This window comes from Dama dama, chromosome 1 (genome assembly GCF_033118175.1).
Source record: "Dama dama isolate Ldn47 chromosome 1, ASM3311817v1, whole genome shotgun sequence".
Taxonomy (NCBI): domain Eukaryota; kingdom Metazoa; phylum Chordata; class Mammalia; order Artiodactyla; family Cervidae; genus Dama; species Dama dama.
In genome coordinates, this window is record NC_083681.1 from 21,125,477 (window position 1) to 21,152,024 (window position 26,548).

The window sequence follows — 26,548 nt, forward strand, 5'->3', positions numbered from 1 at the left end:
TGAAGTAAGCCAGAAAGATAAAGACCAATACAGTATACTAACACATATATATGGAATTTAGAAAGATGGTAACGATAACCCTATATGCAAAACAGAAAAAGAGACACAGATGTACAGAACAGAATTTTGGACTCTGTGGGAGAAGGCGAGGGTGGGATGTTTCAAGAGAACAGCATCGAAACATGTATATTATCTAGGGTGAAACAGATCACCAGCCCAGGCTGGATGCATGAGACAAGTGCTCGGGCCTGGTGCACTGGGAAGACCCAGAGGAATCAGGTGGAGAGGGAGGTGGGAGGGGGGATCGGGATGGGGAATACGTGTAAATCTATGGCTGATTCATATCAATGTATGACAAAACCCACTGAAATGTTGTGAAGTAATTAGCCTCCAACTAATAAAAATAAATGAAAAAAAAAAATAAAGTACAAGTCTCATTATATTGTAATATCAGTTAATTTCTCCTTTTTCTCCCCCTTTCCTGAACCCATGAATGTTCAAAGGATGGACTCCAAAAAAAAACATGTGAACACCTTGAAGATGTATGTACAGAGTGTTGTGTGCAGAATGTCCATTGTTTTCGACAGGTTAAGTCTAAGGATTTATAAGATAAAGTGCAAATAATTTATGACCAGAACAACTGAGAAGGAGTTAGAACCCTGGTCTAAAAAAAATTAGGGGAAGAGGGTCCCAGGAAAAACACTGATTAAAAATCTTTACACTGAATTCTTTCTGACATCAAATACAGCTGAGCCCTAAATCTGCTGAACCTGGTCATTTTTATCAGCTTCTCTCATCATGGTCCAGAACGTCATTACCTTTCCAGTATCATCCTCTCCTGCTTCTTCACAATGGACTCAGTCTGGCCACACTGATCTTGAAAACTCCTCTTCTTTCAAGATCTACAAGCAGTCATCTCCGTGAGTCAGAGCATGGATTGTAGTTGATGGCATGTGAGTTTGGGATCCAGAAAGACTATAGATTCCTGCTCTATCACTTCCTAGCTTTGGAGACTCAGGCATGTTTTTTGTCCTCTTAAATCTTTAGTTTCCTCATCTTAAAAATGGAGACTATGTAATACCACATGAGGTGGTCACAAGAATTAAATGACATGTGTGGAGGATAACTGTCAGGCTTTCTGGTTACCCAGCATATTCTGAATATCCATGCTACCTATGGACAGTGTCCAGTCTTATGAGCTGTGTCTACTCAAGGCAAAAACCCAGAAGTCTCCAACTTTGTTACAGCTAAGGAGACAGTGTGTGACCTAGAATCCACCAACAACATTTACTCACCCACCCAAGAGGCCCTAATCCCAAAGATGAAGGCCTTGCATGGCGATCATTGTGCTGACTGTGCTGGTTGCAGAGACAGAGTTTCAGGCCTGAGGGTAGCAAGACTGAGTCCTGATACAACAGAATCAGCCATGGCGATGTGATCACTATACTTCTCAGTGGAGCCTGTAGCACATCAAGGTTTCAGATATCATCCCCAGAAACTGTCTTGAGCCTGCTCCTCTAGGTTAACAGCTATACATCTTTTAAACAAAACTGCTTTTCTGAGTAATCACTCAGAATTGGCCTCTGTTGCTTGCAACCGTGATTCCTGACTCCTATTCTTGACTCAAAGTAAAGCACTTAGAATGGTGCTTACCATAAAGTAAGTGGATATAAAAACTTCCTCTGTGATGTTGCCCCTAGGACGGTCATTCTAAAATGCTCCTGCCACACCTGCAGTGGATGTATGTCACTGTGGAACTGTGGTTATTTACACTCATGCTTGTTCTTCCCTGAACTAAGTGTCTCTGAAGGCAGAAACCCTGTCTTATTCACTTTACATCCTCAGGGCCCAGCAGAGGCCCTAGAGAGTCGTGAGTACTCAATAAATACTCGCAACTGAGTGAACTGCTCAACCAACTGTGACTCTCCCTAACTGTATTTCACCCAGCTCACAGTCCATTATTTTTGTAATAAAATACCATGAGAAATTTTGTCAATCACTGAGCTGAAATAATATTTGTAGAACCAAAGCATTTCCACTAACCCACCAACACATCAAAAAACAAAATGAAAGCTGTTTGACAAGGCAGATTTTAAACTCACACACACACACTTTTTTCTCAACATGAAAACCATATGCCCATCTTCTCAAAAGCTTGAGAAGTTCACAAAAGTATAAAGGTAAAATTAAAATTAGTCATAATCTCCCTATCCAGATATCATAGCTACTTTCATTTTTTCTGAAAACATTTGTAATTCAGTTATTATTTCTTTTCTATCTTTTTCCCAGATATATTTCACAAGCTTTTGCTATGAAAAGGCAAAACTCTTTTAATCATTTTCATTAGAATTTATATGATTACTAAACAACTTGAATATTTTTATAACTTTATTACTCATTAGTATTTCATCTCTGTGAATGCATTTCTTCTTCATGATCTTTTGCCATTCATCTATTGAGTCTTCAAGTTTTTCTTGTTCATTTGGCTCAGCAGGTAAAGAATCCACCTGCAATTCAGGAGACACAGAAGATGCAGGTTCAGTCTCTGGGTAGGGAAGATCCCCTGGAGAAGGAAATAGCAACCCACTCCAGCATTCTTCCCTAGGAAATCCCATGGGCAGAGAATCCTGGCAGGCTACAGTCCAAAAGGTTGCATAGAGTCACACATGACCGAGCGACTAAGTAAATACACATATATAAAGTCAGAATAACACTTTGTCCCTCAAAGTTGTGCCAAACATGTTTCCCACTTATACAAGTGCCTTTAGCAAATAAATTTTATTAGGGTACAATTTTCATACAATAAAATACACGGATTTTGAGGGCATAATTTGATGAGTTTTGAAAAATACACACAACAGTATAATCAATAAAGATAAAATGTTTACATTACCCCAGAAATTCATCTGTACTAAAAAATCCCCCTTCATCCTTATATTCAGGAAAAATTTGTATCTGCTTACTGTCATTATTGATCCTGTGGAGTTTCATAAAGTGTGTTTTCTGTGTCTGGCTTCTGATATTCAGCATGTTATTTTTGAGATTCATACATGTTGTTGCATATGTCCATAACTGCTTCCATTGCTGAATAGTATCACATTGTGCAAATATACCAGAATGGATCCAGACTGTTTGATGATATTATGGTTCCTTTAGTGTAGTTACTATAAATAAAGCTGTTAGGAAAATTTGTGTACAAGTCCTTCTGATACCATTTGTTTTCATTTCCATTGAATAAATACTTAAAATGGAAATGATGTTCATGTGGCAAATATATATTTAACTTTTTATGAAAATGCCAAACTGTTTTCCAAACTGATTGTCCTATTTTATATCCCACCAGCAAAGTATAAAAGCTCCAACTATTCCACATTTTCACTCACATTTTCTATTATTAGCTTTTAATTTTAATCATTCTAATATGTGTAGTGACATCAGATTAGGGGTTTAATTCCTGATGACTAATAATGTTGAATTCTTTTTCATATGCTTAATCACATTTGTATGCATTATTTTATGAAATATCTGTCCAAATATTTGACTATTTTTATTGATATTTTTCCATTGTAGTGAAAGGGTAACAGGCAGGAAGGCCAGGGGTCTCCAGAGGAAACAGGCTGCAAGTGTTTGACATTTTTTTCTCTCTCTTAAGTGATAGGAGGGAACAAACAAGTGTTAGATTTTTTTCCCCTTCTCTATACAAATTTAAAAAGAGCTTCTTTTAAAATTCTGTGTTGCCATGACGACACTTGGTTCCACCTGAACTTAACTTTTCTCAAACTGTTGAGCTAACCAATGCGTTTTTCTTATGGAAATGTTTGTCTTAAGCTATGTTAATGAACTATGTATTTACCCTAGACTCTGTCTTCAAGTCAGTTCTGCCTAAGACTCAGAACTAACTTGAGAAACCAGTATGCTTTACTCAGGCAAATGTTTTCTTAAGCTATGTTAATAAGATTGTATTTGCTTGGAAACCTGCCTTTCTTCAAGATTCATGTCAATCATTTTATGGCCCAGGACAACTCACCTTGTGCCAATGTTATCTCAAAATGCATGTTGGGGGTGAAGGGCCATTCTCTGAGTTTTGAGACATTTCCTTTCTCTAATTAGCAGACTGCTGCTGCTGCTAAGTTGCTTCAGTCATGTCGACTCTGTGTGACCCCACAGACGGCAGTCCACCAGGCTCCCCCGTCCCTGGGATTCTCCAGGCAAGAACACAGGAGTGGGTTGCCGTTGCCTTCTCCAATGCATGCATGCATGCTAAGCTGCTTCAGTCGCGTTCGATTCTGTCTGACCCCTTAGACAGCAGCCCACCAGACTCCTCTGTCCACAGGATTCTTCAAGCAAGAATACTGGACGGGTTGCCATTTCCTTCGCCTAGTAGACTGCTAATAGGTATATAACATCCAGCTAAAGACTAGCAGGGGGGCACTCTTTCTGCCCTCTTCAGATGTCTATGTCAGAAGCTTTCTCTATCTCTTTTATACTTGGTCAAGTCTCGTCACTGGCCCTGGATTGAATTCTTCTCGTCAGAAGGCCAAGAATCCCAGTGTCTTTCAAGGCTCAGCAGCAACCTTTCAATAGGATGTAAGTCTTCTTTATATATTCTGTATATAAGTCCTTTACCAGATATATTGAAAATATTTTCTCTGGCCTGTGGCTTGCCTTTTCATTTTCATAAAGTTGTCTTTCAAATAATGGAAATTTTTCTTTTTTATAAAGTCTGATTTTCTGCTTTCCTTTTATGGTTTATACATAATGTGTCCTTGCTAAGAAATCTACATCTATCCCATGATTGTGAAGAATTTCCCTTATGTTTTTGGAAGGAAATCCAATAGTTTTAGTTTTCATTCTAAATGATTTAATTCTATGATTCATTTTAAGTTAATTTATGGTAAATGGAATGAAATAAGAGTCCAGTTTCATTTTTCATGAAGATAAACAGTTGTTCCAGCAAGATTTTTCTAAGGGTGTACTTTTGCTCATGGAATTACCATGACACTTTAATAGAAAATCAAATAACCATACATGGGTGAGTGTATTTCTGAACTCACTATTTTGTCCATTGCCCTATATATTAATACTTAGACATAGCCACATTGTCTTAATTACTGTAGCTTCAGTAAGTTGGAAGTCCTCCAACTTTGCCATTCTTTGCTTAAAATTTTTAAATACTCAAGGTCCTATTCACTTCCATAAAATTTTGGAATCAATTGATCAGTTCCTACCCCCCAAAAAAAAAAAAATTCAACTGCAATTTTTATTGGAATTGAATCATATCTAAATGTTAATTTATGAACAATTTATATTTCAACAATATTGAAGCTTCCAGTCCATACACATGGTATCTGTCTATGCCTACCTCATAAAAATGAGTTATGAACTATCTCTACCTATTTTCCATTTGAAAGAATTCACATAGAATTAGTATTTTTCATTCCTAAAATATTTGATAGACTTGAGTAGTGAAATCATATAGACCAGACATTTTTTTGTAAGAAGATTTTTAAGTATAAATTCAATTTTTAAAGTAGATTTCAAAGCTATTAATACTTTTAACTTTTCGAGTCCATTTGGTTAATTTGTGTCTTTCAAGGAATTGTCCATTTTACCTAAGTTGTCAAATTTGTCATAAATTTACTAATAATATTGTCTTATTATTATTTTGATATCTATAGAACCTATAGTGATAACTCCTCTTTGGTTTCTTATATTGATAATTTGTGACTTTCCTCTTTTTTTATTCATTTGTTTATTTTTTGGCTATGCTCCACAGCTCGCAGGATCCTAGTTCACCAACAGGGATTGAACCATGCCCCTTGTGCAGTAGAATCAGGGTCCTAACCACTGGACTGCCAAGGAAGTCAGTCCTCTTTTAGTTTTAACCAGAAGAACTACAGATTTATTAATTTTATTGATTTTTTCTCTATAGCCTATCTTTATTATCTCTGGCAATATTCTTTTTTCCAAAGTCTACTTTGTCTGATATTGATAGAGCCACTCCTATTTTCTTTTTATTAGTTATTTGCCTCATGTATCTTTTTTTATTCTTTTACTTTTATAGCATTTTTATCTTTATATTTGAAACATACTTCATGAAGAAAGCATAAAGTTGAGTCTCCCTTTTTCTAAAATTTGAAGCTCTCTGTCTTTTCACTGGAGTGTCTTTATGAAGTACATGTAGATCAATTTTTCTCCAAATACAGTAGAACAAGGTATATTTCTGAAGTCAAGAATCTAACTTGTTCAGGATTAACAATGTCCATCCAAAATGATGCATATTTTAATTTTCTTTTTCATTGCAATATAATTTGTGTACAATGTTGTGTTAATTTCAGGTGCACAACAAAGTGATTTAGTTATATTTTCAGATTACTTTCCATTATAGATTATTAGAAGATACTGAGTATAGTCCCCTGTGCTATACAGTAAATCCTTGTTGTTTGTCTAGTTTATGTATACTAATTTGTATCTATTAATTTTGCACTCCTAATTTCTCCCTCCCTCCCCACTTTCTTCTTTAGTAACCGTAAGTTTTTATTCTGTCTATGACTGTGTTTCTATTTTGTACTTAGATTTATTTGTAATATTTTTTAGATTGCACATGTAAGTGACATCATTTAATATTTGTCTTTGTCTGACTCACTTCACTAAATATGGTATTCTCTAGGTCTATCCATGTTGCTGCAAATGATAATAGTTATTCTTTTTATGACCAATTAATATTTCATTGTATATGTATACCACATCTTCTTTATTCATTCATCTGCCAATGGGCATTTAGGTTCCTTCTATGTCTTGGCTATTGTAAATAGTACTGTTATGAATATGGGTGTGCAAGTACCTTTTTTAATTTGAGTTTTCATCTTTTCCAAGTATCTATCCAGGAGTGGTGTTGCTTGATCACATAGTAGCTCTATTTTAGTTTTTAAGGAACCTCTCTACTGTTTTCCATAGTGGATGCACCAATTTACATCCCCACCAACAGTATAGGACTGTTTTTAGACATTTGATGATAGCCATTCTGATTGGTGTGAAGTGATACTTCCTTGTGGTTTTAATTTTCACTTCTCTAATAATTATCAATGTTTAAGAATGTACATTTTTTAATTGATACATAACATATAAATATTTGCTTCCAAGGTGGCTCTGTGGTAAAAAAAAAAAGTCTACCTGTCAATGCAGCTGATGCAAGAGATTCAGGTTTGATCTCTGGGTCAGGAGAAGGAAATGGTGACCCACTCTAGTATTCTTGCCTGGAAAATTCCTTGGATAGAGGAGCCTGGCAGGATACAGTTCTGTGGGGTTGCAAAGAATTGGATATGACTGAGCATGAACACATAAGTATGCATATAAGTACTTACATAATTGAATTTTGATAAATTAAGATAGTATCTACTAAAACATACATCACAAATTGTACATTCCATAAAAATACCAATCAATTTTTTACCCCACAATTCATAGGTTTTACACTACAAGTCTTCAATCAATAATTACAATAGCATTACTTTAAAATCAATAAGCAAAAAATAAAATCAATAACCATATTTAAAATTGTGTATTATATGAATTTTTCTGGTGTTTAGAAGCATGGGTAAATAAGCCTCTATTTCAGCTAATAAACTTTGCCAGTATCAATTATGGAATAAACCATTTTTCACATTAACTTTCAATGACATGTTATTTATACATTAAAGTTTATTTATGAGTTCTTATGCCAATGACATTCATATTTGATTTTGCTTTGGTATGATATTATTTCAATTATTATAGCTTTGTATTTTCTTTTGATACCAAAAAAGAGAAGACTTTTTCATTAGTCTTCTTTTAAAACAAAATTTGGATGCTAGTATCTTACTACTCCTCCAGAAGAAGTTTAACTATGTATTTTCTTCCTGCATAGAAAAAAATCATTCAGATTTTTGTTAAAATAACATTAAAATACTGTATCTGGAGAAGGGAATGGCTACCCACTCCAGTATTCTTGTCTGGAAAATTCTATGGACAGAGGAGCCTGGCAGGCTACGGTCCATGGAGTTGCAAAGGGTTGGACATGACTGAGCAACTTTCTTTTTCACTTTCAAGCTGCTAAATAAGCTATAAGAATTAATATTTCTTAAATGTTGTATTCCCATCCAATGACATAGCCTGTTTTATCAAATATTCAAGTCATCTTGCATCTTTTATATCATTTATTAATGTTTTGTGTTTTACTCTTCTAGATTCCAATTCATTTTTTATCAGTTTAGCTCAGTCATGTCTGACTCTTTGCGACCCCACAGATTACAGCACGCCAGGCTTCCCTGTTCTTCACCAACTCCCAGAGCTTGCTCAAACTCATGTCCATTGAGTTGGTGATGCCATCCAACCATCTCATCCTCTGTCGTCCCCTTCCCCTCCTGCCTTCGATCTTTTCCATCAGGGTCTTTTCTAATGAGTCAGTTCTTCACATAAAGTGGCCACAAGTATTGGAGTTTCAGCATCAGTCCTTCCAATGAATATTCAGGGCTGATTTCCTTTAGGACTGACTGGTTTGATCTCCTTGCAATCCAAGGGACTCTCAAGAGTCTGCTCCAACACCACATTTCAGAAGCATCGATTCTTTGACACTCAGCTTTCCTTATGGTCCAACTCTCATATCCGTAAATGACTACTGGAAAAAAAATAGCTTTGACAGATGGACCTTTGTCAGCAAAGTAATGTCTCTGCTTTTTAATATGCTGGCTAGATTGGTCATAGCTTTTCTTCCAAGAAACAAGTGTCTTTTAATTTCAAGGTGCAGTCACCATCTGCAGTAATTTTGGAGCCTAAGAAAATAAAATCCATCATTGTTTCCATTGTTTCCCCATGTATTTGCCATAAAGTGATGGAACTGGATGTCATGATCTTAGTTTTTTTGAATATTGAATTTTAAGCCAGCTTTTTCACTTTCCTCTTTCACTTTCATCAAGAGGCTCTTTAGTTTCTCTTCGCTTTCTGCCATAAGGGTGGTATCATCTGCATATCTGAGGTTATTGATATTTCTCCTGGCAACATTCATTCCAGCTTGTGCTTCATCCAGTTCGGTATTTCACATGTACTCTGCATGTAAGTTAAATAAGCAAGGTGATAATATGACATAGTCCTTTCCCAATTTGGAATCAGCCTGTTGTTCCATGTCCAGTTCTAATTGTTGCTTCTTGACCTGCATACAGATTTCTCAGGATGCAGGTAAGTTGGTCTGGTAGTCCCATCTCCTTAAGAATTTTCCACAGTTTCTTGTGAGCCACACAGTCAAAGGCTTTAGCATAATCAATGAAGCAGAAGTGATGTTTTTCTGGAATTCTCTTGCTTTTTCTATGATCCAATGAATGTTGACAATTTTATCTCTGGTTCCTCTGCCTTTTCTAAATCCAGTTTTAAGATCTGAAAGTTCTTGGTTCTGTTGAACTTCTTTCTGTTCAATGCACTGTTGAAGCCTGGCTTGAAAAATTTTGAGCATTACTTTGCTAGTGTGTGAGATAAGTACAATTGTGCAGTAGTTTGAACATCCTTTGGCATTGCCTTTCTTTGGGATTGGAATGAAAACTGACCTTTTCCAGTCCTGTGGCCACCGCTGAGTTGTCCAAATTTGAGATTTCCAAATTTTCATTTTTTATAAGGTTACAAATATGTAGATTTTGTTTGTTGCTGTTGAAAATGGTATTGTTTCCATTACAGTTTCCAGTCATTCCTTTCTAATATGTACAAAGGCTATTGGTTTGTATATATTTATTTAGCATCACAAATATTTTAAATGTTGTTTATTTTAAACCTTCCTTAGGAATCTAACATTATTCATCCAATATTTATTGATCATTGATCTCTGCCAGACACTGCAGGTTCTCACTCACATACTAATTCTTACTTGTCACTACACTTTTTTTCTGCACACTTGAAAACCATGTGTTGTTTTTTTGTTTTTTTTTTTTTAATGAGCTCTAAAATTTTCTACACAATCAGGCACCAGCTTCTTATTATGGCTTCTAAGCTAGGTCCTCTCTCAGTTCTAACCTGGCCTTCTGGGTTTATTTCACGTCATTTTCTCTCCCACATCTTCTGTTCCACCTGCTCAGACAGGCATTATAATTCTTTCATAACTCGATTATGCATTTTGCATGCTTGTGATGTTCTTTCCTATTTGATTTCTGGGGAATTCCAACTTATTATTTAAAGAGTAATGCAAATGTCACTTCTTATCTACAGCTATCCATGACCACATGCTCAGGCAGAATTAATTTCTCATTTGTATTGCCATATCTCATATGTATTGTACATATCTCTATTATAATACAGGTCACATCATGTTACTTTTATTCTTTCATGCTTCTAAGTCTCCTCTAAAAGGTTATGGTTTCCTTCTTATTTATCTTTGTGTTCTCAGTAGTCAATATATTTTTTACAGAATAAATAAATTGGATAATTAATCAATTAATTTATTATTTTTGTGATTTAAATAAAAATTAGTGAATTTTGTTTCTGGAACTTACCATTCTTTCCTAATAAAAATGGTAGCATTCTCCCATTTATTTTCATTTGAGGCTACTGACATTCTCTACGAATTCTAAAAGATTATGATTCACAGTTCTAATATCACGTCTAAAGTCTTTTCACCGGTCTGTAAAGTAGTGTCTCTGGAGCTAGAAGCCAAATTATTTTACATAAGAGCTCTAAGGGTTCATTAATCCATTAATCTCCTGTCTCCATCTTTGCCTTAAGTTTCTTGTTTATGATGTCAACCTTTCCATTTTTTAGTAAGAATACCATCTTACTTGTAACATGGAAGAAAAGTATGAGTTCAAATCTATTAATTCAAGTATTTATTCGGTTGGTATTTATTCAAGTCTAACTCAAAAGAATCATAGTCTGTTTGAGGCAGTAGATATAAGCCCCACAGTAAATGCAGAGAGTGACAGTAGCCCAGCCAGAGGTGTGGACGTGGTGTCCCAGGAGAACAGAAGAGCTTCCCAGCTGCGCAAACTGAGAGGATTTCTTGGAGGAGACAGACTAAGCTCGGGCTTGTAGGATGGGGAGAAACAGAAGGAAGAACACTCCGGCAAAAGAAAACAGCCTCTCAGAAATGCAATTTAAAACTATAAAAGAAATTCTGTTAGCAAGGACTTTTATAGATTAGATAGTAGACAACATATCAGAAAAATAAACCTGTACTACCATCATAAAAGTCATCCTTGGCACACCCCTTTCCTTTATCCTCAGTTTATACTCAGTCAAGTACTGTTCAGCTCAACTACTGAATTTCTCTTAAATTGGACCAATTTTCTTTCACAATGCCCATTTTGTTGTTGTTCAGTGGATAAGTCGGGTCCAACTCTTTGCAATCCCTTGAACTGTAGCACGCGAGGCTTCCCTGTCCCTCACTATCTCCCGGAGTTTGCTCAAATTCATGTCCACTGAGTCAGTGATGACATCCAACCATCTCATCCTTTGTCACCCCCTTCTCCTCTTGCTCTCAATCTTTTCCAGCATCAGGGTCTTTTCCAATGAGTCACTTCTTCAAATCAGGTGGTCAAAGTATTGGCACTTCAGCTTCAGCAACAGTCCTTCTGATGAATGTTCAGGGTTGACTTCCTTTAGGAATGACTGGCTTGATCTCCTTGCAGTCCATTGCCCATTGGCATCACCCGAAGCCACTCTCTTCTCCTGAACACTGACACAGCCATCAGCCCAACCTCCCCACAGCCACTCCTGCTGCCTCCAGACGACTTCCACACTGTAACCAGAGTTGTCTTTCATTAAATGCAGACCATGTTGTGCCTTAGCTCAGGATGCTTCAGTGGCTCCCCGTTGCCCTTGACAGAAAATCTCTGCTCCAAGGTTTACAAAGCCCTTCACCATCAGCCCCAGTCTATCTTCAACAAGACACTCAGTGACTAGCTGTGGGAAGATCCAGAGATTTAGAGTTAAAACTTAGGTTTATGTCAAAATTCTGTCACTTAAAATGTGTATGACCTTGGATACATTATTAAACCTTTATGATCTCTTTTTTACTCATCTGTAAAAAAAAAAAAAAAAAAAAAGGATAATAATCCCTAAATAATCACATGGTTGTAAAGATTAAATGAAATGATGTTTATGAAAAAACATTTTATAAACAATAACACATGGTGGAAATGCTAATAATATTACCTAATATGGAACATCTATCATCAGGTAAATAAATACCACACTGCTTTGGCCATTAAAGAGTCAGCATGAGCTAATACCTGGAAAGAGCCCAAGTTCTCATACCAAAAAAACGTTTTAAATGAATTGTGTTTAATATATAATTTAAAAGGGGGTGTGACCCTTCAAGGAAATGGAAAAATTGAATCAAACTACTAAAGATTGCCAGGAGAAATATTAATAACCTCAGATATGCAGATGATACCACTCTAATGGCAGAAAGTGAAGAACTGAAGAGCCTCTTGATGAAGACGAAAGATGAGAGTGAAAAAGTTGGCTTAAAACTCAACATTCAAACAAAGAAGATCATGGCATCCAATTCCATCACTTCATGGCAAGCAGAAGGGGAAAAAGTAGAAACAGTGACAGATTTTATTTTCTTGGGCTCCTAAATCACTGTGGGTGGTGCCTGCAGCCATGAAATTAAAAAACACACTTCCTCCTTGAAAGGAAAGTTATGACAAACCTAGACAGCATATTAAAAAGTATAAACATCACTTTACTGACAAAGGTCTGTATAGTCAAATAATGACTTTTCCAGTAGTCATGTGCAGATGTGAGAGTTGGACTCTAAAGAAGGGTGAGCACCAAAGAATTGATGCTTTCAAATTGTGATGTTGGAGAAGACTCTTGAGAGTACCTTGGACTGCAAGAAGATCACAGCAATCAATCATAAAGGAAATCAACCCTGAATATTCATAGGAAGGACTGACGCTAAAGCTGAAACTCCAATACTTTGGCCACTTGATGGAAAGAGCTGACTTACTGGAAAAGACCTTGATGCTGGGAAAGAGGGCAAAAGGGCAGGAGGAAAAGGGGATGGCAGAAGATGAGGTGGTTGAATGGCATCACTGACTCAATGGACATGAGTTTGAGCAAACTCCAGGAGATAGTTGAGGTCAGAGAAGCCTGGTGCGATGCCGTACATGGAGTCTCAAAGAGTCAGGCACGCCTTAGTGACTGAACAACACAACTAAAGATTTAAAGAGTGACTAGCTTGAAAGTTTGATCCTTTGCTTTGAAAGACTATGTTACTATGCTATATTTTCTCTCTTAATATTTTCTATTTCCTGACTTATTTGGAATATAGCATAATGTTACTGATATTTTAGGAATATTTGTAAATATTTTAATACTATTGTCAGTGTTTTAGGCACACAGTTATTTTCCTTTAAATCAGCTATTTCAAAATATTCACTGACTTCTTAAGATTTAATAATATTCATGAACTTATTTTTTGTTTTTCTAAAGGACTGTATCCCCCATTTAATAATGAAATTCTGTGAGGAAAAATAGGGTTTATTTAATGAAAATTAACTTTATGGGTTGAAAAAGAAAACAGAATCACATTTACTTCATTAAACAAGAGACAAGTGTACTTGAAAACCTTTTCTCCTGGATGATGTGAATACCAAGCAGATTGAATTGATGAAGCAGCATTTAAACTAACTGTGCTACTTTCCTCTTTTATATTCTCTCTGCCTTTAATTCAGGTAACATGGGAAGCTGGAGTCTGACTATTTGCATACACATCCCCCTTGCACAAGGCATTTTTCCACCGTGAAAGAGTTCCTCTACTGCCATCTAGTGAATTTTATGAAAGGATTCAAGGTTTAGTCAAATGAGCTGGTTTATACTTAGCTCAAAGTGTGGGTGGAGGGAAATGAAGGGCCGGAGTGGCAGAAAGTTAAAGCCTTTTGAGACAGTTTCTAAAATGTATTACATTAATTAGCGAGAGGTGCTGAGTCACAGAAATATATTAAGGGCTTATGAGCTCTATATTTCAGGGAAAGTTGCAGGAAATCAGGTATGGGAGATAGTGAAGCTCAACTAGATTCTAAGTTTGTGAAAGAAGATTGCCATTATGATGGCGAAGAGCTCAGCTGAAAGCAAAGGGGAGGAGATTAGAATGGCAGTTACATATTTGCAGCATCTGATTCTCTGGAGATGCTATGATATATGCCCTTTAGGACCTCCCCATTCCCCAGCAAAATTCTTGCATTTGCCAACAGTAAAGCCTGTTTCCAAGCCCCCTCTTTTTTTCCTGTCCTCCATTTCCTCATCTCACCAACTACTCTAAGAGCCCCTGCGAGACAAGTCTCATGCACTCAAGGCTCATTTCCTGCCACAAGTTAGAGTCCCAACAATCTCTACTAAAAACAGTTTAAAAAGTTATCTATCAACTATCATCAGGATCTTTCCTCTTTTTATAGGAGACACTTGAATACACTTATAAAGAGTATGAGGTTTTAGGTTCCAAAGATTGGTGAGGCAGGCTGGGTTGACAGCCTTGCATTTTTTAAATTTTTCCACATAAGCATTTAAAAACATGCTGTCATTCATGAAAGCACCTAATTAAGAAACTTGAGTCATCTTTGACATTTTCTTCTCCCTCATGCTTCCACCACAAGTTCAACACAGAATACCAAACACGCACACACACACATATCAAATTAATCTCTAAATATTGTGGATCCTAGCTTCTAAAATCTCTCAAATCCATCTAGTTTTCTCTCTTCCATACTTATATCATACTAGCATAAGTTACAATCATCATTCACCCAACTTATCTATCTCCCTGCATCAGTATTCAACTGACAGTGAGAAAAAGCTTTTTTTAAACAGTAAATTCAATCATGTTGCAATCCTGCTTCATATCCTTGAATGATTTTCTTTTGGATAGAAAATAAATTCCAGGCATTTTAATGTGACCTAAAAGCCCCTACATGGTCTGGCCTCTGCCCAGCTCCCCACACTGATCTCTTGTCCATCTCTCCCATCTATTCCTGAGTCAGTGCCACCAGTCTTCTCTCATTTTCTCCAAAGGACCAAGCTTCTTATCACCTCAGGACCTTGAACATGCTGTTTCCCATGCCTATTCTTCATTCTTCTGGCACTCTGCACTAATTACAAATCACTTTTAATGATGCATTATTTAATACCTGTCTCTAAACCCAAGAGAAGACTCTTGAGAGTCCCTTGGACTGCAAGGAGTCAATTGACTGCCAAGCAGTCAATCCTAAAGGAAATCCACCCTGAATATTCATTGGAAGGACTGATGCTGAAACTGAAGCTCTAATACTTTGGCTGCCCAATGCGAAGAGCTAAATCGTTGGAAAAGACCCTGATGCTAGGAAAGATTGAAGGCAGGAGGAGAAGGGGACCTTAGAGGATGAGATGGTTGGATGGCATCACCAACTCAATGGAGATGAGTTTGAGCAAATTCCAGGAGATGGTGAAGGACAGGGAGGCCTGGCGTGCTGCAATCCATGGATTTGCAAAGGTTTGGACATGACTGAGCAACTGAACAGCAATAACAAGCCCAAATTTTAAATTCTTTTAAATCAGGTACCAATTCTACCTTGCTTACTTCTTTAACTAAGCCAAAATAGGCAATTAATAAAAATTTGTTGAATAAATCCATGACTTAATCATTGCCTCCTAGGATTTTTCATTATTTTAAATATGCTCCTTGCTTGACAGTAAGTTCCTCAAAGATAATCAAATCTTTAATGATTTCTTATGTGGGAGATGGAGGCAGAAATGACTCAGACATGATCTTGCAAACCTAGTAGAGATAGAGCATGGAAACAAAGTCTCATATAAAATTTAAAATGTCATAATGTGCACAATGAGCACTTTTTTTGGAAACAGAGAGTAGGAAGGTGTTAGGTTAGTTTGGCTGATTATGGGTAGCTGTATCATGCATGCCTTTTCAGTTGTGTCCGATTCTTTGGAACCCATGGACTGCAGTCCACCAGGCTCCTCTGTCCATGGAATTTTCCAGTCAAGAATACTGGAGTGGGTTGCCATTTCTTACTCCAGAGGATCTTCCCAACCCAGAGAAGGAACCCACATTTTCTAGATTGGCAGGCAGATTCTTTATCCACTGTGCCACCTGGGAAACCCATATCAGAGAGGATAAAATTCAAGTTAAAGCTTTGAAGGACAAATAAGTAGTAAATATGGGAAGGGTGATCAAGGGAAAGAGGTCAAAATAGTGAGAAAGAGTGCAATGGTTTTAACGTAAGAAAAGAATGGATTGTTACCTATTTCTCCACCAGAATCTCCAACACAGTTACTGAATGCACACAATAGACATTTAGAAAAGGCAGAGGAACCAGGAGGTCAAATTGCCAATATCCGTTAGATCAGAGAAAAAGCAAGAGAATTCCAGGAAAACATCTACTTCTATTTCATTGACTATGAGAAAATGTTTTGACTGTGTGGATCACAACACACTGTGGAAAATTCTTAAAGTGACAATAATGCCAGACCACCCTACCTGCCTCCTGAGAAACATGTCAAGAAGCGACAGTTAGAACCGGACATAGAACAACAAACTGGCTCAAAACTTGGAAGGGAAGATGTCAAGGCTGTATATTGTCACTTTGCTTATTTAATTTCTGTGCAGAGTACATCATATGAAATATCAGGCTGGATGAATCACAAGCTGGAATCAAAATTGCCAGGAGAAACATCAATAACCACAGATGATACCACCTTTATGGCAGAAAGCCATTAAGAAGAGGAACTAAAAGAGTCTCTTGATGAAGGTGAAAGAGGAGACTGAAAAAGCTGGCTTAAAACTCAACATTCAAAAATGGAGATCATGGCATCTGGTCCCATCACTTCATGGCAAATAGATGGAGAAAAACAGAAACAGTGACAGATTTTATTTTCTTGGGCTCCAGAATCACTGCAGACGGTGACTGCAACTGTGAAATTAAGACATTTGCTCCTTGGAAGAAAAGCTATAACAAACTGAGACAACATGTTAAAAAGCAGAGACATCACTTTGCCAGCAAAGGTCCATATAGTCAAAGCTATGATTTTTCCAGTAGTCATGAACAGATATGAGAGTTTGGCCATAAAGAAGGCTGAGTACCAGAAAACTTGATGCTTTCAAATTGTGGTGCTAGAGAAGACTCTTGAAAGTCCCTTGGACAACAAAGAGATCAAACCAATTAATCCTAAAGGAAATTAACCCTGAATAATCATTAGAAGGACTGAGGCTGAAGTTGAAGCTCCAATATTTTGGCCACCTGATGGGAAGAGCCAACTCATTGGAAAAGACCCTGATGCTGGGAAAGATTGAGGGCAGGAGGAGAAGGTGGCGACAGATCAGATAGTTGGATGGCATCACTGATTCAATAGACATGAGTTTGAGCAAACTCTGGAGACAGTGAAGGACAGGGAAGCCTTTTGGCTGCAGTCCATTGGGTCACAAAGAGTCAGACATGACTTAGTGACTGAACAACAAGACATTTCATTAACATCTGTGGTTTAACTTTTGAAGAATGGTAAGAAATGTGGAAATAGCAACAAATATGGTATCTTGGTAAAATCAGAATAAGAGACTAAATAAAATGAGTTGTCATCCATTTTCAAATCAACATTAAGAAATTTTTTTTGATACTACTTCAAAAAATCTCTGATAAGAATGCCATTTCTGGGAGTCCTGATATGTTTGGTCAAATCAGCTTGTCTTTGAAACCTCTCTGAAAAAGGATTCTGAGTTTCAGCTGAAAGTTTGCTCATGAAATCATGCCTAAATTTTCCGCCAGAGAACACTGTTCTCTAGGAATAGCTTCAAGTCCAGAGAATGTTTTCTCCCCCTAGAATTTCCTGTCTTTCTGGTCTGAGAGAATGAGAGGGCAACATTCTTTTAGCTCCATGCTAACACTTTTAAACAAAGCCTTAATCACTCGTCTTGAAAGTCAAGACATATGTGTTTATAACACCTTCTACTGGTCTTTGGCATGCTTTTATCCAAGAATAATAAACATCAGATTTCTCTGCTTTTGACTGTTTTCCTGATTCGAAATATAAAATATAGATATAACCAATTAATTGTCACTTAAGAAATCTTGCCCATCCTAAATACCTTTTGTTGCTTAGAATTAAGTTTCAGGAAGCCAATCCTTCACTCTTTCTTCAGTTTTTGGAGAATTGAAAATGCAACTAAGGAAGTCAAGTTATTTTTATTTCAGGAAGAAGAGACTGTGTTTAATACTATACATGAATTCTCAATTATCTAAATATGATACGAAGACAATTACTGAAATGCTGCTTACAAAAAAACAGGAAGAAAGAAACATGTCCATACAAAAGTTCTCTCTCTCAGGAACAGATTATAGAAGTTTGATGCTTTGCTTATAGAACGATTTTAAGGATTCAGAATATAATGCTGTTGCTGTTGTTGAATCATTAAGTCATGTCCTACTTTTTTGCCACCCCACGGACTGTAGCCCACCAGGCTTCTCTGTCCATGGGATTTTCCAGGCAAGAATACTAGAGTGGGTTGCCATTTCTTTCTCCAATAAGAAAATAATGGAAAACCTTCATTTTGGGTATCTTAGATAAATAACTTACTATTTTCATATTAACACTCACCATACTTTTATATCATTTGGTTCCTGTTTAAAGTTTTCTGTTAATATTAGTACGATTTATTGTGGAAAGTATAGTACATTCTATACTGAGAACCAGACCATCAGTGGCTGACTTTATTTTTCTGGGCTCCAAAATCACTGTGGCTGGTGATTGCAGCCATGAAATTAAAAGACGCTTGCTCCTTGGAAGGAAACTTATGACCAACCTAGACAGCACATTAAAAAGCAGAGACATTACTTTTTGGCAACAAAGGTCCATCTAGTCAAGGCTATGGTTTTTCCAGTAGTTATGTATGGATGTGAGAGTTGGACTATAAAGAAAGCTGAGCACTAAAGAATTGATGCTTTTGAACTGTGGCGTTGGAGAAGACTCTTGAGAGTCCCTTGGATGGCAAGGAGATCCAACCTGTCTATCCTAAAGGAAATCAGTCCTGGGTGTTCATTGGAAGGACTGGTGTTGAAACTGAAACTCCAATACTTTGGCCACGTGATGCAGAGAGCTGACTCATTTGAAAAGACCCTGATGCTGGGAAAGATTGAGGGCAGGAGGAGAAGGGGACGACAGAGGATGAGATGGTTGGATGGCATCACCGACTTAATGGACATGGGTTTGGGTGGACTCCGGGAGTTGGTGATGGACAGGGAGGCCTGGTGTGCTGCGGTTCATGGGGTCACAAAGAGTCGGACACGACTGAGCAACTGAACTGAACTGCACTTGATGTTTTGCTTATGTTTAAGAGGTACATTTCTGTGTCTTAGAATCCTGGGTTGGAGTCATCGTTCCTGCGGTGATACTGAAGCACACTCCCTTTTAACAGAGGTGTGTCTTTCACACCATTGTGCTATGCTGTGCTCTGCCGCTTCGGTCATTTTCACCTCTTAGTGACCCCATGGACTGCCATGTGCCAGGCCCCCCTGCCCTTCACTATCTCCAGGAGTTTGCTCAAACTCACGTCCATTGACTCAATGATGCCATCTAACCACCTCATACTCTGTCGCTCCCTTCTCTTGTCGCTCCCTCAATCTTTCTCAGCATCAGGGTCTTTTCCAATGACTAGGCCCTTCACAACAGGTGGCCAAAATATTGGGGCTACAGAATCAGTCCTTCCAGTAAATATCCAGGGGTGATTTCCTTTAGGATTGACTGGTTTGATCTCCTTGCAGTCCAAGGGACTCTCAACAGTCCTCTCTAGAACCACAGTTCTAGAAAATACTTATATATTCAAGATTTACACCTCACTGAAAACACTGGCTAAAGTGAAGATACATGTTAATGACTTAAGAAGCCATTCAGTTGCCATAAAGAAGTGGTTTTGCTTCTTCCAAATTCCAGATTATTAGGAGATTTTTCTCTTGAGTATTACTTTTTAAAGTCATTATGCACATCAAGACTGTCATAGCCACAAGGAATCATAGAAGTTTTATTATCTGTTGATGTGAATAAGAAACTAAAATTTCCATATTTAAAACTGTCAGATAAATTTTAAATGGGTAACATTAAATTACTGACATAAATGTTCAATATTTTCTCATCTATATACAGTTGTTTCTTGATAGAGTAAAACTACAATCTAATTTCTTAGGCTGAATGATCACTTTTCCACTTTGTCCCCAAACTTGCTATCAAACATATCCCAAATGCAAGGGGGTGAAATTAAATCATTTCCTAAGTGTGCCTGTGTGTGAGAGAGATAGAAATAAGCAGAAAGATAAGGAGATATCTCTGAATGGCATATTTCTTAAATCAAACTTTTCTCAAATAATTGTATGATTTTTTTAATGACACACATGTGGAGGATACTTGGAAACAAACTTTTGTTCAAAGACTTTCAAAGTCTTTTTCAAAGACAGTTGCATTTTTTGGTATAGTTAAAATGTAAAAGTCGGGAGCCCAAATATCAGGATTGATTTTATTTTTTTTTAATCCAACATTGTGAGAAAATTTTGAGAACTACAAAACCCTGGCTTAGGTTCTATAGGCTTCCCAAGTGGCTCAGTGGTAAAGGAATCCACCTGCCAATGCAGGAGACTCGGATTTGATCCCTGGATTGGGAAGATCCCCTGGAGGAGGAAATATCTACCCACTCCAGTATTCTTGCCTGTAGAGTCCCATGGACAGAAGAGCCTGGTGGGCTGCAGTTTATTGGGTCACAAAAGAGTCAGGCACGCACACATACACACACTTTAGCCTCTGAGGGTAAAGAAAGAAGACAACTGGGACATTATGATGAAATTACATAAAACTTTTCTAATTTCTGCTCATAATGCAGTATTCTGTGAAAGGGACACAGGAATTTAGGGAGGGGACTGTAGAGGACATGTATAAAGCAAACAAGCTGCTACTTACACTTTGTTATTGTTTTTTGTTGTTCAGTCACTAAGTCTTGTTTGACTCTTTGCGACCTCATGGACTGCAAGATGCCAGGCTTCTCTATTCCTAACTATCCCCCAGAGTGTGCTCAAATTCAAGTCCATTGAGTTGGTGATACTACCTAAACATCTCAGTTTCTGCCACCCCCTTCTCCTTTTACTTTCAATCTTTCTCAGCCTCAGGGTCTTTTCCAATGAATTGGTTCTTTGCATCAGGTGGCCAAAGTATTGGAGCTTCAGCTTCAGCACCAGTACTTCCAATAAGTATTCAGAGTTGATTTCCTTTAGCATTGAGTGGTTTGATTTCCTTGCTGTTCAAGCAACTCTCAATAGTCTTCTCCAGCACCATAGTTCGAAGGCATCAATTCTTCGGCACTCAGCCTTCTTTATGGTCCAACTCTCACACGTATACCTCCATTGCCTCCTTTTCAAAAGCATAAATATCTTTTAAGACATAAACCTTTTAATGATATTTAAAACTTTGAAATAAAAAGTTTGCTAAAGTACATATTAAAGCAATGGTAATTTTAAAATGCACTTAGTCAAACCACAATAAAGACATGCAAAAGGTCAGAGACAGGCTCCCCTCAATAACATGATAACATGAAAATTATCCACTTGAGAAAAAATAGCAAAATAAAGAAACTTTTAAAGATGTATAAACAGTATTTGAGGCTTCCCAGGTGACTCAGTGGTAAACAATCTACCTGCCAATACAGGAGACACAGAAAGGGGTCTCTGGATCGACCTATAAGTCACTGGATCCGGAAGATCCCTTGGAGTAGGATATGGGAACCTACTCCAGTATTCTTGCATGGAAAATTCAATGGGCAGAGGAGGCTAGCAAGCTACAGTCCATGTGGCACAAGGAGACAGACAAGACTGAGTGACTGAGCACACACACAGCAGATATTTGAGGAGACAGAGTTTCCAGCCAAAAGATCCGTGGTGAAAAAGGACTTTGAGAACTGGTAGAAAGTTTAGAGGCCTCAGTTCAGTTCAGTCACTCAGTCATGCCTGACTCTTTGCGACCCCATGGACTGCAGCATGACAGTTTTCTGTCCATCACCAACTCCCAGAGTTTGCTCAAACTCATGTCCATTAAGTCAGTGATGTCATCCAACCATCACATCCTCTGTCGTCCCCTTCTCCTCTTGCCTTCAGTCTTTCCCAGCATCAGGGTCTTTTCTAATGAGTCAGTACTTCACATCAGGTGGCCAAAGTATTGGAGTTTCAGCTTCAGCATCAGTCCTTCCAATGAATATTCAAGGTTGATTTCTTTCAGGATTGACTGGTTTGATCTCCTTGCAATGGATTCTCAAAAGTCTGCTCCAACACCACATTCAAAAGCATCAATTCTTCAGTGCTCAGCTTTCTTTATGGTCCAACTCTCACATACATACATGACCACTGGAAAAACCATAGCCTTGACTAGATGGACCTTTGTCAGCAAAGTAATGTCTCTGCTTTTTAATATGCTATCTAGGTTGGTCATAACTTTTCTTCCAAGGAGCAAGCATCTTTTAAATTTCATGGCTGCAGTCACCATCTGCAGTGATTTTTGAAGCCCAAGAAAATAAACCCTGTCACTATTTCCATTGTTCCCCCATCTGTTTGCTATGAAGTGATGGGACCAGATGCCATGATCTTAGTTTTCTGAATGTTGAGTTTTAAGCCAGCTTTTTCACTCTCCTCTTTCACTTTCATCAAGAGGCTTTTTAGTTCCTCTTCACTTTCTGCCACAAGGGTGGTGTCATCTGCATAGCTGAGGTTATTGATATTTCTCCCAGCAATCTTGATTCCAGCTTGTGCTTCATCCAGCCTGGCATTTCTCATGATGCACTCTGCATGAAAGTTAAATAAGCAGGGTGACAATATAAAGCCTTGACATACACCTTTCCAAATTTGTATAGTCAATAAAACAGAAGTAAATGTTCTTCTGGAACTCTCTTGGTTTTTTGATAGTCCAATGGATGTTGGCAATTTGATATCTGGTTCCTCTGCCTTTTCTAAATCCAGCTTGAACATCTGAAAGTTCATGGTTCATGTACTGTTGAACCCTAGCCTGGAGAGTTTTGAGCATTACTTTACTAATGTGTGAGATGAGTGCAACTGTGCAGTAGTTTGAGCATTCTTTGGCATTGCCTTTCTTTGGGATTGGAATGAAAACTGATCTTTTCCAGTCCTGTGGCCACTGCTGAATTTTCCAAATTTGCTGGCATATTGAGTGCAGCACTTTCACAGCATCATCTTTTAGGATTTGAAACAGCTCAGCTGGATTTCCATCACCTCCTCTAGCTTTGTTTGTAGTGATGCTTCCTAAGGCCCACTTGACTTCAGACTCCAGGATGTCTGGCTCTAGGTGAGTGATCACACCATCGTGGTTACCTGGGTCATTAAGATCTTTTTTCTATAGATCTTCTATGTATTCTTGCCACCTCTTTTTAATATCTTCTGCTTCTGTTAGGTCTATACTGTTTCTGTCCTTTAATGAGCCTGTCTTTGCGTGAAATATTCCCTTGGTATCTCTAATTTTCTTGAAGAGATCTCTAGTCTTTCCCGTTCCGTTGTTTTCCTCTGTTTGTTTGCACTGATCACTGAGGAAGGCTTTCTTATCTTTCTTTTCTCTCGCTGCTATTCTTTGGAACTCTGCATTCAAATGGGTATATCTTTCCTTTTCTCCTTTGCCTTTAGCTTCTCTTCTTTTCTCAGCTATTTGTAAGGCCTCCTCAGACAACCATTTTGCCTTTTTGCATTTCTTTTTCTTGAGAATGGTCTTAATCACTGCCTCCTGTACAATGTCATGAACCTCCATCCATAATTCTACAGGCTCTCTGTCTATCAGATCTAACCCCTTGAATCTATTTTGTCACTTCCACTGTATAAGAAATTCTCACACTGTTTAGAAAGTTCTAGGACCCACAGCAGATTTCCCAAACTGGGGATCTGGCAAAGAGAATGAGAATCCCCAGGCAATTTGACTTTGGAGGCCAGTGGGATTTGATTACAGAACTTCCACAGGACTGGGGAAACAGACTCTTGGAAGGCACAAATGAAACCTTGTGCACACCAGGAGCCAGAAGAAAGGAGTGGTGTCCCCACAAGAGACTGAGCCAGACTTGCCTGTGAGTGTCCAGGAGTCTCCAGTGGAGGCGTGGGTCGACAGGAGCGCTGAATACAACAGTGCAGTGTAGGTCCTTTGGAGGGAGGTGACCTTTACCCCACCATAGTTTGGCCTCAGGCCAAACAACAGGGAGGGAACACAGGCTTGCCCATCAACAGAAATCTGGATTAAAGATTTACTGAGCATGGCCCCGCCCATCAGAACAAGACCCAGATTCCCCTACAGTCTGTCTCTCACATCAGGAAGCTTCCACAAGCCTCTTATCCTTCTCCATCAGAGGGCAGACAGAATGGAAACCACAATCACAGAAAACTAACCAAATTGATCACATGGATCACAGCCTTGTCTAACTAAATGAAATTACGAGCCATGCAGTGTAGGGCCACCCAGGACAGATGGGTGATGGTGGAGAGTTCTGACAAAACATGGCCCACTGGAGAAGGGAATGACAAACCATTTCAGTATTCTTGCCTTGAGAACCCAATGAACAGTATGAAAAGGCAAAAAGATAGGACACTGAAAGATGAACTCCCCAGGTCAATAGGTATCCAGTATGCTACTGGAGAAGAGTGGAGAAATAACTCCAGACAGAATGAAGAGACAGAGCCAAAAAGAAAATAACGCCTAGTTGTGAATGTGACTGGTAATGGAAGTAAAGACCAATGCTCTAAAGAACAATATTGCAGAGGAACCTGGAATGCTAGGTCCATGAATCAAGGTAAACTGGAAGTGGTCAAACAGGAGATGGTAAGAGTAAACATTTTAGGAAGCAGTGAACTAAAATGGACCAGAATGGGTGAATTTAATTCAGATGACTATTACATCTACTACAGTGGGCAAGAATCCCTTAGAAGAAATGGAGTAGCCCTCATAGTCAACAAAAGAGTCCAAAATGCAGTACTTGGGTGCAATCTCAAAAATGACAGAATGATCTCTGTTCATTTCCAAGGCAAACCATCCAATATCACAGTAATCCAGGTCTATGCTCCAACCACCAATGCTGAAGAAGCTGAAGTTGAACCATTCTAGGATGACCTACAAGACCTTCTAGAACTAACATCCAAAAAAGATGTCCTTTTCATCATAGGGGACTGGAATGCAAAAGTAGGAAGTCAAGAAATACCTGGAATAATAGGCAAGTTTGACCTTGGAGTACAGAATGAAGCAGGGCAAAGGCTCACAGAGTTTTGCCAAGAGAACACACTGGTCATAGAAAACACCCTCTGCCAACAACACAAGAGACGACTCTACACAAGGACATCACCAGATGGCCAATACTGAGATCAAACTGATTATTTTCTTTGCAGCTGAAGATGAAGAAGCTCTACACAGTCAGCAAAAACAAGACCAGGAGCTCAGTGTGGCTCAGCTCATGAACTTCTTATTGCAAAACTCAGACTTAAGTTGAAGAAAGTAGAGAAAACTTTCAGGTATGACCAAAATCAAATCCCTTACAATTAGGGACCTCAGTAAAATGCTACAAGTCACGATCCATGATCTCCCCAACACCCAGAACCATCTAGAGATGAGAAATCTGAAACTTGAGCTTAGCTGGGCAGAGCTGGGCTGGACTCGGCTCATCTTACTATCCGAACCAATTTTTACTTCTTCTTCATGCTTGTAATTTTATGTCCTTAATTCCACATTTAGAACAGTACTTAGAATGTATTTCCATTGAAAATGGGAATCTGTTGACTTAATTTCACAGAAAAATGTAAGAGCACAATACTAGATCACAAATCTTGATCAAGGTAATAGCACTGAATCCTTAATTAGTATGAGATGGGCTGCACTCGGAGGAACAGGGAGGTTTTACAGAAGTGCTGAAGGGGCATCAAAGGCAAACAAGCATCTCACTTTCTGTTTCTGGGAAACCGTTTACTAATCAGAATCCAAACTCCCCTCTCCTTGCCTGTGGAGGCTGGCTTGTTTTATAAGCCTTGAAAATGCAGTTTTGGAAGTCAGATGTTGCTAGTGGCTGAGTTAAGTCTATTTTCTTTTACCTTAATTTCTAAGTTACAAGATGCCCTTTTGCTTCACTCGGCAGCGCAGACTCTGACCACTAGAGGGAGCTGCTCCATCAGATGTGTGACGAATCGACTTCAGGCTCCGCATTCCCCTGCCTCTGACTATACCAGTTTCCTCAGAAGCATAAATTGATCATTGATCTGATTATCTCTATTTCGAGACCTTCAAAAGGTACTCACCCAGCCTCGGAGTTCTGAGTCGAAACACTGCTGTTGAGCAGAATGAGTTCTCGGAGACCTGGTTTTCTTTCTGCAGAATGTCTCCTGACTGACACTACTTACTGGTGAAGCGTAAACTGAGAGTCCTTCCGGGGAATTCCAATAGTAAACAGCAAAGGCATAGGCCCCCTTCTCTCTCCCCAAACTCTCATCTCCAAAAACCTCACTGGGTGCTGTATTAAATGATAGAGGAACTGGGGAGGGTACTG

General features: G+C 38.3%; 1 long non-coding RNA gene across 2 annotated transcripts; it reads right to left on the reverse strand.

The window, feature by feature from the left end:
• Positions 1-887: 887 nt before the first annotated feature.
• Positions 888-26,548, reverse strand: LOC133044589 (uncharacterized). 2 transcript variants are annotated; one of them, XR_009690002.1, is made up of 4 exons: positions 26,301-26,548; positions 7,174-7,298; positions 2,396-2,507; positions 888-902 (listed from the first exon to the last, which is right to left on the reverse strand). It is a non-coding gene; the product is annotated as an uncharacterized LOC133044589 (long non-coding RNA). The 2 variants fall into 2 exon arrangements; XR_009690000.1 differs by lacking the exon at positions 888-902 and having other exon boundaries at positions 2,352-2,507.